The sequence below is a fragment of the Antedon bifida genome, chromosome 11 (genome assembly GCF_963402885.1).
Source record: "Antedon bifida chromosome 11, ecAntBifi1.1, whole genome shotgun sequence".
Lineage (NCBI taxonomy): Eukaryota > Metazoa > Echinodermata > Crinoidea > Comatulida > Antedonidae > Antedon > Antedon bifida.
The window spans coordinates 18,180,633-18,200,199 of NC_136236.1; the positions used below are offsets into that span (position 1 = coordinate 18,180,633).

Here is a 19,567-nt window from a genome sequence, read left to right on the forward strand (position 1 = left end):
TAGTAACTTACTTTTAAAATGGTCAGTAAGAGTAAACTTAATTCAGATAGTGAATCTAGTAGAGTGAATTAGTCAAAACAAATTATTGGAGTAAATTTACTCCTGATAAAACTAGAGTAAAGTTACTCCTGATAAAATAGTAGAATGCATTTGATGTAACTCTTCACAAAGCTGATAAAGTAAACTAGCTTTGTAAACTTACTCAAAAAAGTATATATACTTTTAAAGATGTATTGTCCTCCAAAGACATGAAAAAATAAAGATTAATAAAATCAGATTTTGAATAGGCAATTTCACAGTTTTAATAAAGTTATTCACTTCTGTAGAAAAAAAATCATCAAAAATAATTATTTCACTTATAAAAAGACAAAAGAAATGGTTAATTTCAACCAAAAACCATTGTCTTCCAGACAATTTAGGTATATTTTGCTTTAAATTACATTTTTTTGGTGTAAAATGTTTTTTTTTTTGATAAAGTTTTTGGTCAAAGTGAATAACTATTATGTAATATTAAAATAACTTATTTAACAAAAAAAATTTAAAAATTATTTTTTAGGGGGACAATATATCTTTAATATTTTGTATACAGTTGGTAAGCTGTCCAACAATATTACAGTAAACTATACTCCGAAAAAATGCTGGTGAGAGTAAACTTTCTAAGCAAGATTAGGTTCACTCCAACAAAAAAAGCTATTAGGAGTAAATTTACTCTAAACAATAGAGTTAACAAACTATATAATAGGCAAAAACAAATTGAACAAAAAATTTATAAAAAATACATTATGGATTTTCTTATTTTCCCTCAAATTTAAGAAATTAAATAAAAAAATACTAATTTAATCTGATTTTGGAAGATATTCTGTTTTTGGAAGACATTCTGTCCTGTTTCTCATTTTTAGAACTCGGTCGTTAATTAAAAGTTGTAAATTTACTTTAAGCATGAAATTATGTGCATGGTGGTATTTCCGACTGCCACAACATGCTTAATACATTTCACTGTTGCGGAAGTTAAACGTGCCAATGATCCATAATATAAATATCTATTTATGAGCTTTAAATTGATTGTGTATTTATAATACTAGTTTGCTAGTGCGTATCTTTACATTCTCAGGATTAAATTGTCTGTAGTACCTGTAGGGTAAAGTAAACTTAATACAAAGAGTGTATTTACAGGCACTACCCAGGGCTTACAACAACCAAACTGCTACTTCACAGCTAAGAGTGTATTTACAGGCACTACCCAGGGCTTACAACAACCAAACTGCTACTTCACAGCTAAGAGTGTATTTACAGGCACTACCCAGGGCTTACAACAACCAAACTGCTACTTCACAGCTTACTTCTGACCCATATCAACATCCCTAAAGCAGTAGTACTGTTAAAATATACAGATACTTGACAGATAACTTACAGACAAATTAATACATTGAAAGTTAAGGACTAATTGATGGTGTGGCATTTGTATTTTTTCCCAAATGATTTGTCTTCATTTTATGGTGTAGGTATTGATATTTCCTCTAGCATAACATATGAACCTGGTTGTACTGTAGTTAATTATCACACTTTATCTTTACTAAAAATAAAACAAAGATTTTAAAAACAAACAAAATATTCTTGTATTTAAACATAACTCATAAAAAGAATTAGATAGTAGAAAATGTTATTTTATATAAGGGTTAGGGTTACTGCAGTTCTAAAGTAACTACACTTTTTGCTAGTTTGTTTCAATGTAGAAGTTTATGATTCAGTCACCACTGGAATTGTATACCCCTCATAAAACCTTGTTAAATGAACAGTATAAAGAGTTATAATTTAGTTACTGCAGTAACTACTGTAGAATCATGTTGAAATGGTCCCTAGTATTTCTTATCTATGGCTGGCACTTTTTTTTTACTATTACATATTATTAAAAAAAATTATTTTTAGTATTTTTTTTTTTAATAATAATGTGCCATTTTACACATTTTTACACAAAATTGGATCGAAAAATAAAATTATTTACTACTAAATGAAATGTGAAAGCTGTCGAAACATTCTCAGATTAATATGGCCTACTGGAAATAAAAGAACTGATCAGTGTGGTTTTTTATAAAGTATAAAAATTACCAAAGTATGTGTAAACAAAAATTGTAATTATTAGGGGATAACTTAACAATTTAATATCATCAAGAAATGGTTTAAAAGGATTTTTAAAAAGATATTAATGGAATATACTAAAAAAAGAGGACATTTTTTAGGTTTTATTTTGTGAGAAGTTTAAATAATATAGGTTGTTATATTTATCACCAAAAACAGTAAAAAGATTAGTTACACAATTTGGCTAAATTCAATCAAAATTGATCAATACTAAACTTCATCTGACTGGGTTCATGTTCTACGGAACATACAATTATTCTCTCTAGTTTATTTTAGATTTTAGCAATAACAACTAAACTTTAAAAATATGATGCTGTGATTCAGCATAAATAATTGTTAAGTTCAATTAATCTGCCCATCATGCAAAATAAATGCATATAATATATATTAAAGAGTGAATTATTTTATTATTAAAAGGAATAAAAATAACTAGTTACACAATTTGGCTGATTTCAATCAAATTTGATCAACAATAAAATTCATCTGACTGGGTTTAGGTTCTATGGAACAATAGTTTCTCTAGTTTTATACTGTATAGAGTTCTGTAGTGCGACGTCACAACAATAGATGGTGTTGCATGGTTGCTTGCAAAAACAAAAAATGCGTTCAAAGCTACTAATACTATGTTGATAAACTATAATATAGATCTATATTTCTATCAAATTACAGTATGTATCTTATATAGATTATTAAAAACAAATATTTAGTGATCTTTTGAAATTTTAGTTGAAAATTATTAAGTTTTAAAATGACTACTTCAATAAGCCTATTCCAAACCATTGGTGATCTTGGAGTCATTCAGGCAGGTTGAACGCATTTTTTGGTTGGCTAGCCTACCGTCCATGCAGCGCCACCTACCGTCACGACGACAGCACCACAGAACTCTATACTGCATTAGAATAATTTTGACATGATCCCTTTAACAAGATTAATCAAATGTAATTTCTAGAAGACTCTCATTTTTTTTTTGTATCTCTTGAAAGAAATGTTTCCAAGTAATGCGTCACATCACACTTCCCCATAGAATATTTTAATTGCTTCTTCTGTTTAATCTAAACTTCATAACATTTTAATGAATTATTCTCCTTTGTTGAGTGAGTCACAATGGACTTTTAGGAGAAACTTATTTTAATTTTTGTAATAATCAAAAAAAAAGAATAATCAAGTCAACATTGACAAAGAGTTTTGTGAGCTTTTTTTTGTTGTTGTTTAATTTGATGTGATTAATTCTAAAGCTCTGTCTACACTATCAAACATTATGTGACAAAAAAATGGGATGTGCCGATATTTGGGTAAATCATCACTACCATATTTGGGTTCATCACACTTGTTTTGTCAAACTAGTCTGTTTACACTATCAAACTTTATGTGACATGTGATGTGCCCATATATGGACTTGATGATGTCATATCACTACCATTATCTGGACATACTGTATCACTACCATATTTGGGCACATTACACTTTTTTTTGTCAAACTACTGTAGTTTGATAGTGTAGACAAAGTTTTAGAAGATATTATGTAATAGGGATCATTTCAAAATTACTCTACTGCAGTTACTACTTCTTTTAAGCTACAATTACATTTAATTATAGTTTGTTTTAATGTAAAAGTATTTAAAGCAATCACTGCATTGCACTGATTCAAAAAAAGTTGCTCCAAATAATTGCATAAACATGTTGAGTGTAGTTAATAATACTGCAGTAACTGCAATATGATATAAACTTTGATAATTATGATCCAATAAAGCAGTCAGAATTACTTATTTTGATTTATAGTTGATTCCGTGTAATGACATAAATATGATTTCTTGCTAAAACACTACTGGAAGGCAAAAATAAAAATAGAGGGCGCTATAGAAAATCACTCACAAACACACAATTTCAAAGACATAAGTTCAGCTTTATGGTTTAAGAGAGTGGCGTCAATTAAGTTCAATAAAAAATGAATAGTAAAATACAAAATGAAAAGGGTTAGACTATTACTCACACTGTACTGCTTTAAAAAAAATTGCTTTGATATCAATTATAAAAATGAAGAAAAAAATATATTATTTTTTGGTTTTTATGGCATTACTCAATCTAAAATATGAATATTAAAACTTGAATTTTGCATTATGATGGCACGTCAATTGCGAAATGCCACAATAATCTGACCTTTGAACTTGTTAAACCACATGACCAATAATGATTAAATGCCAATGATGTGAAAACAAATTATCTTAATCCTGTTATTCAAAGTTACATATTATGTGAAATCAAAACATCTAAATCACCTTGACCAGGTCCTTTCAAATTTCATTATACACATATAGTATGAAAATGGACAAATTTAAAAACACAGTTACCCTTTCCTTGGGAACACACCTATTCAGGGGACATTCATTTTATTCAGGGGACATTCATTTTATTCAGGGGACACTCTTATTTAGACACTCTTGATAAATTCTCTCCATTCCACGTATACAAAACATTCATTAATTGTTTTATACACACCAATTTTTATTCAAAATCTATTGTAAATCATTGATGAACCTAGCCTTGCCCACTTCAACTTTAGATAAGGAGTATAACAATTATAGACAGCACACACAACAAGGTGATTTATGAACGCGAAATTCTCAAAATGTTTACAGAAAGCTATACTTGCATTAGAGCGCGTTAATTATCACCATTAGATATCACTTTTCCATTTAGGTAGGGCTAATTCCAAATGACATGTGATGCGTAATCAACCAATCAAATTGCAAGAATATAATCAATTGTGTTATAATATTCAAAATCCATTTTATTTGCAGTAAAACTGGAGCCCAATAAGTCCCAATATTACAATTCATATTTAATGTTCATAAAGTGTAATAATGAATTGACAACAAGCATGTCATGGGACAACCCATTTATAATAAGCATATTTTGTTTAAGATGTTTTTATATACAATAGACTGTTTATAGGTTGTTTTTAATATTTGTATTAATAATAGTAATATACAGTATTCATTCATCCATCATGTTTTCCATCCTCCAACATTAATACCACAGTTTTCATTTTTTGTGTTAAGGGCAGGTTGATTTACTAACTTGCTACAGATAGCAACAGTCAGTAGTAGGCATATAGTATTTAAATTATGTATGCAAAATCCCTCATTTGGAACACCTCTATTTAGGGTACTTTAAATAACCCAGGTCATCATTTGAAATGAGTAGGGGTTACTCTGGTGAACTGGTCCACAAAAGCCAATGTATCAGGGGGTTACCATCTATCTAATAGACAGTGATTAATTTACTATTTGTAATCCTTTAAAAAAATATATATAAATATAAGTATATAATGTAATATATACAATACAAAGAAGCGAGAGATAGAGAAAATAAAAACAATCATTCAACAAAAGACAAAAAAAAAACAAACTATGAATTATCAGTGCATTAGAATGTTTCAATCTTCTCTGCGTGACATTTCTATAATGTCACAACACACTCACAGATGGATCGGATGTAGGAATCAGATCATTTCAAAGGGCATTTTTGGTATTCAAATTATTTCAAAGGGAGATTTATGTGTCTATCTATCATACTAATGTAAAGACCACTCATCATTGAGAGAAAAAAAAAAGACGATGAAATATGTAAGTTTATACTCTGAAAGTGACAATATTGTTGGGTCCTATCAGCAATAAATACAGTAGAACCTATTCAGACCCAACAAAATGACCCCTTAAAAGGTCAACTTAATGTGCCCTGAATAAGGATATTTTAAGCCCTGATCACACTAGACTAACAGATTCACTAAACTAAATTCACCAAGAAAAGTCCAATCTGAACACTGGCTACAATTCCCTCAGAGTTTAATTTAACCAAGTCTATATAGTTTCTTTTACCAACTGCCTGCCATGATCACGGTAAACCTACACTGGCTTAAGTCAGTCACAGTTTTTAACATCACGATTACATTTTGGTGAAACCATGGTTATAAATTAACTGCATGAAAATATAAAAGTACAAGAATAATTGTTTTTCCGATGCTTAAATTCCAGTGTGAATAAGGCCTTAAAGGTCAGAGGGGTTACTGTATGTAGGTTAGATTATGTAACATGTTATTTTGTATTGTATCATTAAAGGAGCTCAAATAAATAATGGAAAAAGTCATAGTGTAGAAAAATGAATAGGAGGAAGGGAGGAAAAGGGAAAGCTATTGGGGAATTTGTAGAAAGTGTCAATGTTTTTGTCAATATGCAGCATGAGTATTAAGGGATTATGCCAAAATTACTGCATGTTATTGCATTAGGCTTGTAATTTAGAAGTTTACGAGGAAGTCACTACAATATTACCATTGTATGATGATGATGACCTCTCACCTCACTTACCACCCTCCCCTACCCTCCCTACCCTCCCACTCCCCCAAAACAATTGAACACTTTAGAGTAATACAATTTATTTTCAATAGTAAGCGCAACATATGACCCTACTTTCTTAGGTTTCTTTAATTTTACACTGTTAAAAATTACTGTACATTTTAATAAAGAAAAATAATAATAACGCCAATAGTTATACTGCATTTTGTTTCTAACAATGTGGAAATAAATATAAGAGTTGATGGTCCCAATATCCTGTCCATTCTGAAGCCATATAAAATAAATATAAGAGTTGATGGTCCCAATATCCTGTCCATTCTGAAGCCATATATTACTATAGCAATTGGACTTACACATGAATGTAAAGCGCCATAAATTTTACATCGTAAAAAATGTCTACCACCTTTCCTTTGACAACATCATAATTTGTTCATCACTTTAAACTACTCATAAATCGTTCCATTTATTTTAAATAATTTGTTTATGGTGTTACAAACCAGCATTCTGAAACCTATTTTTGAAAATTCTCACAACCCAAAAATAAACTGGATGTACTGTATATACGCAGTTAATCATAATATATAATATTATAATTTAATAATTAATAATAAAAAAATAATAATAAAAACACTCTTTTAATTTTAGCACTCTTTATTTAAATTTTCACAACAACTATGAGAGATAACGGTATATTTGTCAACAAAAGGACGGACAAACTAACGCTGTTTGTGGCAGATCGAAATAGAGGAACCCTTACTGGAGAGTCTCTGCGATATATATGTTTAAAAGTGCATATAAATACAAATCTACTAGATTAATAATATTTTAATTGGCAATTATTTTATTTATTTTATCTATAGTAGTATAGTAGGTGTTTTCTTTTGAAAAAAAAATGTTGCCAGAGAGGATTTGACCCCTGACCTCTTGTTTGGCAAGCACCATTTACAGCTGAAATGTTCAATTAGAGAGTTTTTTGGGGTTACAGTAACAACAAGAAAAGACATTTTTTTTCCTGAGTAGTAAATTTTCATTAAATTGTTGACTACAAAAACATGAAAGATGGCCTTTTAATTTGGTTTTGATATTGTTTCAATTTAAACTAATTATTTTTGACCTCATTCAAGATGCCTTAATCTTTTTATGTCTCATTTATAATCTTTATATGTCAATTTAAAAAAAAAAGTTTCTAAAAAAAACATTTGATATGTAACTTAACCTTTAAAGGTAAAATAAATTTGGTCTTCTTAATCAAAATCGAAAGTTATAAGGAAATTAGTAGATAGATTTTATACTCAAACCTATTTCTATTAAACCTTCTATTTAATTATTTATCTATAATTTCCCCTTTGTTTAATAATTTTTAGGATTTTTGTTTACACAATTTTGTTGAAAATAATAAGCACTAGTGGTGGAATAGTTCAAATTATACAGTAAAACCCCTATTTACACAAATGTTGTAAATAGTGGAGAGGCATTTAAAAACAATTTTAGAAAAAGTAAAATTTACTTTCACTTAATGGTGAGGTAAAAATTATTTTCAGATGACTATAAAATATAGGTATAACTTGAATTTTACATTTCTGATTTTTTATTGTAACTTCAGATTCTTATTTTCATGCTTAAGCAAAAATTATCCAGTATCCTACCAACTTTAGCAGAATTTTAAATTTTTTAATTTAGATGACCATCTACTGTAGGTTGAGCGCGTAATTTCAGCTTAAAAAAACTGGCGATTTAAATGTATGTACCACAGGACTATAATACATTGTTGTATACTGAAAGGAATAAATAGACACGATGATTTATGTAGTCAACTAAAATTAGCACCATGGGAATTAGGCCTACTTCTGAAAGAGAAACTTATAAAATGAGTCCACATTTTTGATTTGGACTCATTTAAACAAACCCAATTTGTTTTTGTATAACATTCGGGTTGAGGGATGAGGAAGAGGATGGGTACAAAGAGAAACACTTTTTAAATATATTCTTTATCCACTCTGTAAGTGTAACGAAATATTTATTTCATGTTTTATAGGCTTACAAATAATATACCACTAAATACAGTAAAACATTTGCGATTTAATACTTTGTTAAAACTGTCACTGTCATAAAGACACCTTCCCTACAATTTGTGACGTTTTGTGCATTGAGGTGAATATGCCATTTGTAAATGTTACGCTTGACGTTGGAGCTGCTATAAATGGTTAATACGTATTTACAGTATTGTACAAGTATTGCAATACTATATCATTTATTCCCCAAAGGCCCATAAATTTACCTACAGGTACTGTGTGTTAAATAAAATAATTATATTAGAATGTTCCATTCATCACAAATCAATACATTGTATAAACGTATATCAAATATATCAAAAAATTATTTTTTTAAAGAAAATCGGCCGGTCTTCAACATTATGATGCTGTGCTGAGCTGTTCAACCGGTTTTAAGGTATTAAAAACAATTATCGTAGAAGGAGGTTGTTAAATGCGAAGCATCCACGTATTATTGTGTGCGGGTATTTTTCAAGATGGACATCCATTAGACAGTGTATACCATGATCGGAAAACACCCCTATTTGGGGCAAATCGTTGAACCTAAAATTTAATCGTCAATAACTAATTATCTAACTTAACTTAATTAGTTAACAGGGTTATGTTAGTGTTTAAAATCAGTACCGAAAGTACGGACCAACTTTATACACCATCGAGTAAACATTTCTAGAAGTAACGCGCGATTTACCGAATTTTGCCCTTACGTAAATATATATATATAGATTGTGTATTTGGCCATTTTAAGGAAAATTCATGTTTTTTCACCATACCTTTTTTAACACATTGATTTTTATATATGTTAAAGATGTATTGTCCCTTGAAACACAAAAAAATGAAGGTCAAAATATTCTAAATTTAAATTGGCCATATCAAAGTAATATTAAAGTTATTCACTTTAAGTCGAAAATTCGAGCCAAAAGCAACAAGTTTACGTAATTAACAGGTAAATTAGTTTGATTACATTTCGTCTGGAAAATCGTCGCGAGCGAAAGTAAACAAAGATTTCAAACCACGAGTACGCATTATGCATATGCTAATTAGGATTGTTTACAACTCGTCACGATTGAGAAGGTATTTTCACACAGATCGTGAGGAAGTTTTATGATTATGCATACAGAGTAGCCAAACAAGCGCGTTGCATTATGGGGTATGTTTTGATCGAAACCTTTGACTGGAAGTCAGAGTTATTTTTTTAACAAAAAAACGTCTGTATTTCAGTTAAATGATTTTTTTTTCGACAAATTTTTGGTGATAGTTAATAACTATTATGATACTTCAAATTGACCCACCTTTTTTCGAAATCTGTTATTTTTTATTTTTTTGGAATTAGTCAAAGGGACAATACATCTTTAACCTATTATATTAATCCAAAGGCAAATTACTGAAAAAATGACAATGCTGTGGGTATCAGTGGCTGGATTTCAATGAGACAAAAAAAAAAAAGCAAAAGACTAAATCAAAACGATAAAGTAAAACAGCCAGAAAAATTAGCAGAGCTTTTAACCTATTATATTAGAAATTCATTTCGTTATAATATTTTGTAATGTACATTATATTATTTAGTATTTCACACCTGATTGTATTCTTTTAAATTGATTGATTGGTTAATTACGCATAAAAAGAAAAACAATAGAATTAGGCCCGGGTCTTTACATCATATGGGTGATTGATATGTTCATTGCGTTTTTCAAGGGGTTTTCCACAATTAGGTCAATTATAATTTTGCGTAGTCTTAATTATAGTTTGTGTATTTCCATATTTAGTATTATTAAGAATCTTCAATTCCATGTACGTAATTTATATGGATATTCGTAGTAATTGCAGATGTTCCCTAATTCGTGACCTATGCCTACTTCAGAGTGTATCGTATACTGTATATAAGGTAGTTTATCATTATTAGTCAACAATATGTTGGTAATCATACTACAAAATTACAGTATTTGATGAAATGTCACATGGGAATTCAAAGCTTCATTTATTTTATATCATTCTTTCATTTATCAATAATAACTGGGCCATATTCAAATTGAAATGAATTTCTAACCTATATAGAGCAGGTCAAAATTGAGTGAGGGCATAGTGCAACTACTGATCGGGGGCGCATTATAGCCTGACACTATAAGTATAATTCCTGACTTACATATTTTGTCTAATTCAAAGTATACTGTAGTAAGTGCAATTTTCGTAGACCTATAGCAGGTATTTTTTTTCTTTATCCCCAACCATGGTGGGGCTAAGGTCCTGTAGATTTTTTGTATTTAGGCAGACAGGGTGTAAGGGTGTATATGGGTTCTTGCACCAGGTAACAGAAAATGATTATCTTTGCACCCTCTGACTTAAGGCCTCTGTTATATGACTGGTTCCGCTCCCGAATCCCTTGACGGCACCAGTCAATGGATGCTTTTTCACACCCATGTTAAAAAAAAAAGAAGCCGCCTAAACTTTAATTTTCTTTAAGAGTGGGAGTTGTCTTCAAGGGCTTGCTTTGTCTATACGACACATATCTACAATATAAATAACTTTATCTTGCAAAGAGAAATCTATTATTTATACTGTAATAATAAGCATAATTGCCTACACTGTTTTCGATGATTAAAGTATACATAATTTATACAGATAACAAACTTTGTGTGAAATTTGTAAATTCTCATGGTAGTCTACAAAGGCCTGACACGCCTACATTTCTACAACTTTCTGATTGTGTGACGATGCAGGGTGAAAGAAAGAATAATGAAATTTTATTTTAAACAATCACCACATGGTACAGTAGATGAAAAAATGGAACAGCAATCTGAAAGCATACAATTTACAGCAAAAGGTATATGATATGGCAAAAATTTAAATGACAATAGGTGGTCGAGAGATTTAAAAAAAATGTTCATTGGAGTATTAAAACGTCAGGGGAAAAGTCCCCTGGTTTAGCACTCCCAAGAGGCCATCCAACGCTGGGTAGTTGCAGTAGGGTTGCTCATGCTCTGGGGCCCTGGATTTAGCCAGTGAGTGGTTGTAGCCATCAGGCCACTTGTGTTCATGTTTATGGATTACAATCCCTCACGAAACTCATGGTTTTCACCTATTATATTCCAGGTAGACGAAAATATTTAATGCAAATATTATCTAAAGCTCTGTCTACACTATCAAACTAGTTTGACAAAAAAAAGTGTGATGTGCCCAAATAATATGGTAGTGACATCATTGTGTCCGTATATGGGCACATCACATTTTTTTTGTCACATAAATTTGATAATGTAGACAGCTTTTAGTAAACAGTGTGTAAAAATGATTATCTTTATCGATGAATGACGACAATACAATATGGTTTTTATCTAATACAGTAGTTCTATTGACAATGTTTTTATGTCTTTTTTTCTGATAGGAAAAATTTATAATTTATTATTATATTATTATTATGTATCTTCATCGTTTTCTACCCATTTTATATAAATAGTAAAATGCAAAGGTTTCGAAATTTATGGTAAGACATGGTGTATATAACTATATAATGAATATTTTTTATTTTGAAATGGACAGTAATAAACTCATCCAAAAATAGGAAGAAATTAGAAAAAGAGTTAAGTTCAAAATGAAAAAATGACCAATGCGGTGGGGAGATAATTTTTTATGCTAGAGAGAAATAAATTATCAAAGGATTAGTTTCTTTGTTAAATCTACGGTTCCATCTCATAAAAACACAATCAATCTTTCAAGCTATGAAATATTTTTACTTATAAACATTCAATATTACACATAATCCTGTGTAGTTTTAAATTACACAGGATAGATTCTATTTGTATGTAAATTCGTCCCGTGATATTGTTTTAAAATCAATTTTGCATATATGTACTTATCTGGATTTAATATCTCGGATTGAATGCGAACGTACAGATTGCTTTTATATCGTGTTTGTAATTTACAAACTTATGATGGTTTCCTATAGGCAAAAATAAATGGATCAATCATCATTGTTTAATATTTGTTAGTGTACATGGTGGTCTGGTGGTAGAACAAGTTAGTTCGGATAAGAACTATAAACCATAGATCCAGTATCCACAAAATGCTTGTGTCAATTTAGAATCTGTACATCTTTCGAGATGCATGGGTACTATTTCACAAACAGCCACTATCGTGAACAAGAGAGCATCTGAATTGAATGGACAAAGGCATATAAAAACAGCTTAATATTTCTTAATTTACCTCCGCCACGGAGGTATATGTAGTCGATCGTGTGTGTTTTTAGATAAATGAAATTCCATGTGAAAATAGAATTTCATATTTCACCGAATGAAATTGCATCACACAAATATAAAAACATTCATTATTTGTTTTATACTACGTAACATCTAGTAGATTTGTGTAATTGCTATTGTTCTGATCTTGTGTTGTGAAGAGAGATTGCGTCATGCTACTGCTATTGGATTTCACACAGATTTGTTTTTGTAAGAGATTTTTATTTTGTAGATAAAAATATGAAAAAAAGTACTATCTATATGATTGTTAAATAGTATGCACTATTGCACATCACGTGACCCACAATTGTCTAATAATAGAACTACAGGAATTTCTTTATGTGTTAATAATATTTATCTAATATGCTAATTACATTGTATTGATAAATGTTAACATGCATCTTCTGATGATGTCTTTCTGAAGGTTATAACAAACAGAGTATCAAATTAATATTTTGCTATTTGAAGAGACATTTTTTAATATGTTTACCTTGTATTGCTATAAATAGCAGAAAAAACATAACATGTATTTGTATTCTGTTTTTAAAGGATCTTAAACTAGAGACATGCAAACAAACAACATGCTGGATAAACAATGTCAGATCAATTTTTAACAAATTTAGTTCTCATGAAATTAAAAAGAGGATCTTACTGTCAAATTGTGCATAATAAAAACATAGAGGAATAATTTATATCCTCTAAAAATAAATAACTGCAGAGAGGTCTAAATCTCTAAACTGCAAGCGCATAGTCAGGACTATTACAAAAAGGAGGGGTACTCTTTGCCATAAAAGCTGGGTACCTTTTCCCTCATAAAAAGGCACCTTCTTCACCACAATGGTGCACTTTTTTCCACAACAGGGCACTATTTTCCCCATAAACGAAGCTGTTATCACTTTTACGCTGGTCTATAATGAACATTTCAGACATTTTCCAAAGTAGATAGATGCAAACTCGATGAATAGTGGAGTGCATTTGTTTTTAGAAAGTTTAGTAAGTTTACTGAGACGGTATCCCTCAGCCTGCTCAAACGCAGACAGTCATGGCATGGTTTCGACATTTCGTGCACATATAAAGGCCTAAACTTTATCGTGTGGCAGTGACATCACAACAACATGTACAATTTTCCATTGTTCATGGTTGCACCACAAAAAATATCTTATAAATTACAATGTCTTCTGGACATGTATAGTCTCTCATCCTGGTTGGTACTCAAAGTTTATTATTTTTTTTTTTTTATTTCCTTTTCTGGCACATTAAAACAATATTTAAAAAAATAACATGCAATTTGATAAGCATGGTTACTTTCTTTATTTTATCGTTAGTGGAGTTTGGCTGACTTTCATTATACTCATGTTAATCCTTGCGTGAATATTACACACATTTCAAACAGAACAAAAACTTGCCGTCACACCTGTCAACACGCTTTGATGAAATCAACTAATATCTTTATCTCTATCTTTAAAGATGTATTGTCCCCCAAAAACATGAAAAATGAAGATTAATTAAATCAGACTTTGAATAGGTTATTTTGTAGTTTTAATCAAGTGAATTACTTCCGTAGAAAAAAAACGGAAAAAAATAATGTTTTCACCTATAAAATAACATGATAAATGGTTAAATTCAACCAAAAATCCATTGGCTGGCAGCCAATTTGACCATTTTTTGCTTTAAATTCCAGTTTTTTCAGGTAAATAAATTTTTTTTCGATCCAATTTTTGGTCGAAGTCAATAACTATTATGTGACATTAAAATGGCATATTCAAAAAAAAAATTGTTTTAAATTATTTTTCAGGGGGACAATACATCTTTAAAAGAAATATAATATTTTATATAAAAATATAGTTTGCAGTGTTCTCCAAACTTAGAAACAATTCTGGACAATTAAGCGCATTACTGAATCAAATTTATCAAAATAAAATAAAATCAAATTAGTGAGAAAAAAAATACTTTATTAATCCAAATTGACAATAGCTTCTGATTGTTTAATATTTTTTAATTAGTTTTCTCAATTTAGGTTGAGGGCAGCAAACAATCTCCACAAGGTATGATTGTGAGGTATTGACGAGAGATTGAAAAATAAGGGAAAAGAAAAAAAGGTGCCAGATTAAAGCCTAATCATAAGTGTACCTGAATTATATCAGAATAAAATAATAAATTGTATCCTTGTGGGAGATGGGAAAAATATCTTCATTTCAGACTTAAAACATAAAAAACATGAAAAATGAAGATTAATAAAATCACACTTTAAATAGGCCATTTTGCAATTTTAATAAAGTTGTTCACTTCAAAATTACTTCACTTATAAAAAGGCAAAAGAAACGTTTATTTTAACTAAAAACCTTTGTCTGACAGACAATTTAAGTATTTTTTTTGCTTTAAATTACATTTTATTTTTAGGTAAATCACTTTTTTTTCGATCCAGTTTTTGGTCAAAATGAATAACTATTATGTGACAAAAAATAAGGGGACAATATATCTTTAAGAGGTTTGGAATACAGGTTATGTGTTATTATGTAGTCAGGAACTTAACGCTAATCTCTAGACTACTATTAACAGTAAATTTTATGCTTTGATTACTCTAAAACGTGAATTTTAGTTTGGCAGAATGGAACTGTTAAACTAGGGAATGGATAATGTCCCCTACAGTGACAATGACATATTCTAGAGCAGCGATTTAATACAGGATTAATACAGGAGACATGTTGGATCACCTTTAGGCACCTCTAAACCTCAATGACAATCCATCAAATCAACAGTGTAAATGCCAAGCTTAATTTGAAATTACCACAATAATCATATTAGGTTTTCAAAGAATATTCAGTTGAAAAAATAATAGCAAAGAAAAATTGAAATATTCACCAAAGAGGTTATAATTATTAACTAGAATGTCACTCAAAGTCATTACTATGCGCACTCAATGTGTTAGAAAGGTGAAGCAAATTTTTTTCTGTAAAAGAGAAAGGATAATTTGCATCGGGACTTTTATCGTATTAATGTAGCATAGATTTTTATAAACAATGGAATTACCTTTCTAGTTTGGTAGGCTCTGTCAGTGTCAGAATGGAGACACCCTGTGACCTTATGACCTTGTATTTTCAATACAAGATTGAGACAGGTGATTCTTGTAGTTGTACTACTAAATTACACACCAGTACATTCAATGGTTGCAGATAATGAATGTTATTGAGTGCAATGGTACAAATAATTACATAGTGAAAAAAGAAACCTTCATCTTTCACCAAATGAAATTAGTTGTACCATTGCACAATATAACACACTTATGTTTTATGATACATCTACTTCTACGAAAATTTACCGACATTACATGTTTTTTTTTTTTATGTTAAAAATCATAGGTGACTCTCACTCTTATTAATACAAAAGATTTGCTATTTGTCAAGGTTAGAAAATATAAGATTAATTTTAATTTTGTGATTCCCAACGCCTCCACAAATCTTAATTCTCTGAATAAACACCCCAATAATTGTAATAAAGAGAATATTAATGGACACATTATCAGTCTTCAAACCTTATTTTGTAATACAATTACATCATAGACTATTATCTGAGATTTATAAAACTACACCATAGCCACCGTTTGACATTTCTAAACTGTTTCAAAATTAATTTGTCACGGTCATAGAGAGTTTCTAATTATTGTGTTATCTACTCCAGGAGCAGACAAACAGACGTCTACATAATTGTATTGAGTAGAACCATAATAAATTGTTTGAAGATTTTATTTAAAGAAAACAAAAGAGAATTCCTATTATTTTATCAATAGATTTAAAAGAACCTTTCACTCAAAATTCTACTAGATTTCCTAGCCTACTGTATAATTCAGAATTTGAATTTATCATTGTTCAGGGTAGTAACTGTATTATAATGCATTAATTAAAAAATCATTTGATTTATTGTCATAAAGTTGCTATAAGCAAAGTTTATGAATTATTATCAAAACAAATAGCTATAAATCAACCAAAGCTGATTTTTTTGTTAGATTTTGAACCTCCAGCTCAAATTATTATTTGACGAATGGGAAACTATGACAATTTAGGTGGCAGCATTTAAGAATTTAAAACGAAAAAGAAAAGATTGTGTCTACCATTTAATACTAACCCACCAGCAGGATGGATAAACTATCGTGCTTGTCTCATTTAAGGTTTGGGAATGGAATAGAAATATGCATGAGTTGCAGGTAGACGTTCCTCTCGGAAATTTCATCCATTCTTCAATTTCTGATTATTTTCTGATTAGTTGCTAGAATGTGCAACACACCTCTGGTAAACATTGAAATGCTGATTGCGCGAAGCATTTTGTGATGTCACATTAAAACGCTTCAAGTCTAAAATAAATTTGTTAAACAAATCAAACCTCCCGAAATTGCAATGCAAAATTTTGAATGTAGAACCATTAAAATTACAATCAGGACCGTAATTCATTCATTCAATCTTTTATTTCGGAATCTCTGGTCCATAGAAAGTAAAATTACTTATAAATAAATTAAAAATAAACAATACAAATTACTACTACTAATCTACCATGCAGTAGAATTCTACGAAATAAGGACGTGTACAAAATATCAATACTAGTAACCGTACTTACTATTAAAATTAAAATTTCTTTGTGAGAAATGTTTAGATACAAAGTTACCCCACGGCAATTCAAGGCAATATTAATTATAAAGTGACAAGTATATCACATTGTGATTGTGTCACGCTCAGTACCTGGATATTTTAAACTAATTTCATGCATTTTTTTTAACATTTATAGTAAACAAATTGTAGAGCAGTTCAATTTGCAAACTTTAAAATCCCTTAAGGATACATTTATAATAATGGCGTTGTATTCGATGACGACAATGCTACATTGTATTATGATATCTTGATTATAGTATTGTCATACTAGTACTCCTATCACACTATCAGTTATTATCCTGTATATCAAATATTTCATTGTCCTTAACTATTCATTTCAACTTCGTGTCACTTCACCATATAACACCTAAATAAATTTCTGCCAGTTTGATTGGACGAATTGTGGGTCACATGGAATGCAATAGTATGCTATGTCTACAGTATTTAACGATCTTGTAATTAGTTTACTTACATCATTTTTTCGTGTAGAAAAAAAAATTCTAGCATACAAAGAAAAATCTGTATGAAATCCAATAGCAGCATTGTTGGTTGTTGTAACAAAAGTAACAACGCGAACAACACGATCTCATCCGTCACAACAAGATAAGAACAATGCCAATGGCAAGAATCTACTTGTTATAAAACAAATGTTATAAAAAAAATAATGAATGTTTTTATATTAATGCGATTGTACAAATAATTTCATTATGGTGAAATATGAAAATCTATTTTATACTTTCACCACATGAAATTATTTGTACCACATTCGTTATTTAATACTATGAACACCTTCTTCATGTCCTTCTCAAAGTTGGAAATATCCTGTTCACACACAAAACACAATGATTTATGTACCAACAATGTACTGTAGACATTGCACTGCAATAAACAGTGTGTTATTATCATTGCATGATGATCAAAAGAGTTAATAAAATCTACTGTAGTTTCTGCAGTAAAGTGCAGTAGAATAATTTTGACATGGTAGCAATATGATGCTGTACTGTATGTTGCTATGAATGTGGCCAGTGGGCAAATACAGGTTTCCTTGGAATAGAATATAAAATGTTAATGTAGAAAAAATTGTAGATTAAGATATATTTGAAGAAAGATAAAATGCAACAGTTGTGTCACCGTGAGCCATTATTCTTTCAACATAATTGATAGCCTTGAGAGAAAACAGTTCGATTTTCATTATTTTTTCTTTACAAATAGTGGAAAAAGTAGGTTAAATATTTATTACACGAAGAGCAAAATACAGAAGAGTGTTAGTGATAATAAATTATAGTAAAGGGATTTTTTCGAAAAATATCCAAATAATTATGTAGCACTTTTCATCATGAAGAAAAAGAAAAACAGTAGTTTGCTAATAATTTTAACCACAGAGTTTTTAAAGGCTAGACAGTGAACAAAAGAAAAGAGCAAAGTGATGACTAGAGCTGGCTTTTATTCAAAATGAACATGCCTGCAATATCTTCGAAAATATACTGTTCAAATAATCATAATAGAATATCCCCAACTGTAAATACTATTCCCACTGTCTGTAACTGGTTCATTTGTTTAGTGTAAAATATCAAAACTAAAATAAAAAACAGATCTTTACCTCATAAACCACGGAAGACTATAATTAGTGGAGGCAATCCCAATCTGGATCCCAATTCTGGACCACTTTTTAATATCAAACTAATTTTAGATGCCGGATCTTTACTAAATTAAAAAAAAAACCACTAAAGGTATACTGTAGCTACATAGACTCCATTAGGTTTTGGAGGCAATCCAAATCTGGATCCCAATTCTGGACCACTTTTTAATATCAAACTAATTTTAGATGCCTGATCTTTACTAAATTAAAAAAAACCACTAAAGGTATACTGTAGCTACATAGACTCCATTAGGTTTTGGAGGCAATCCCAATCTGGATCCCAATTCTGGACCACTTTTTAACATTCATACTAATTTAATTAACTAATTTTTCATATTTTGACTAAATTTAAAGCCACCATAAAAGTACAAGACCTAATTTTGCAATCCGGACCATGATCCTGATTATGGACCACATTTGGCTGTGCTCACTATCTAAAAACTACATAATCTTTATCATTCTTTTACTCCCTGTTTGGTAATTTTAAGCAATTGAAATTTAAAACACTGTATAAAGATATTTA

The 19,567-nt window shown here is 29.9% G+C and overlaps 2 protein-coding genes across 2 annotated transcripts in view; both read right to left on the bottom strand.

The window, feature by feature from the left end:
* The window catches only part of LOC144855424 (actin-related protein 2/3 complex subunit 4), a 138,882-nt gene extending 124,493 nt beyond the window's left edge, over positions 1-14,389 (bottom strand). The window contains exon 1 of the mRNA XM_078713280.1: positions 14,379-14,389. The gene's annotated coding sequence lies outside the window, so the exon portion shown is untranslated. The remainder of the gene's footprint in view (positions 1-14,378) is intronic.
* The window catches only part of LOC144855406 (uncharacterized), a 38,345-nt gene that overhangs the window by 873 nt on the left and 17,905 nt on the right, over positions 1-19,567 (bottom strand). The gene's annotated exons all lie outside the window — the stretch shown is intronic.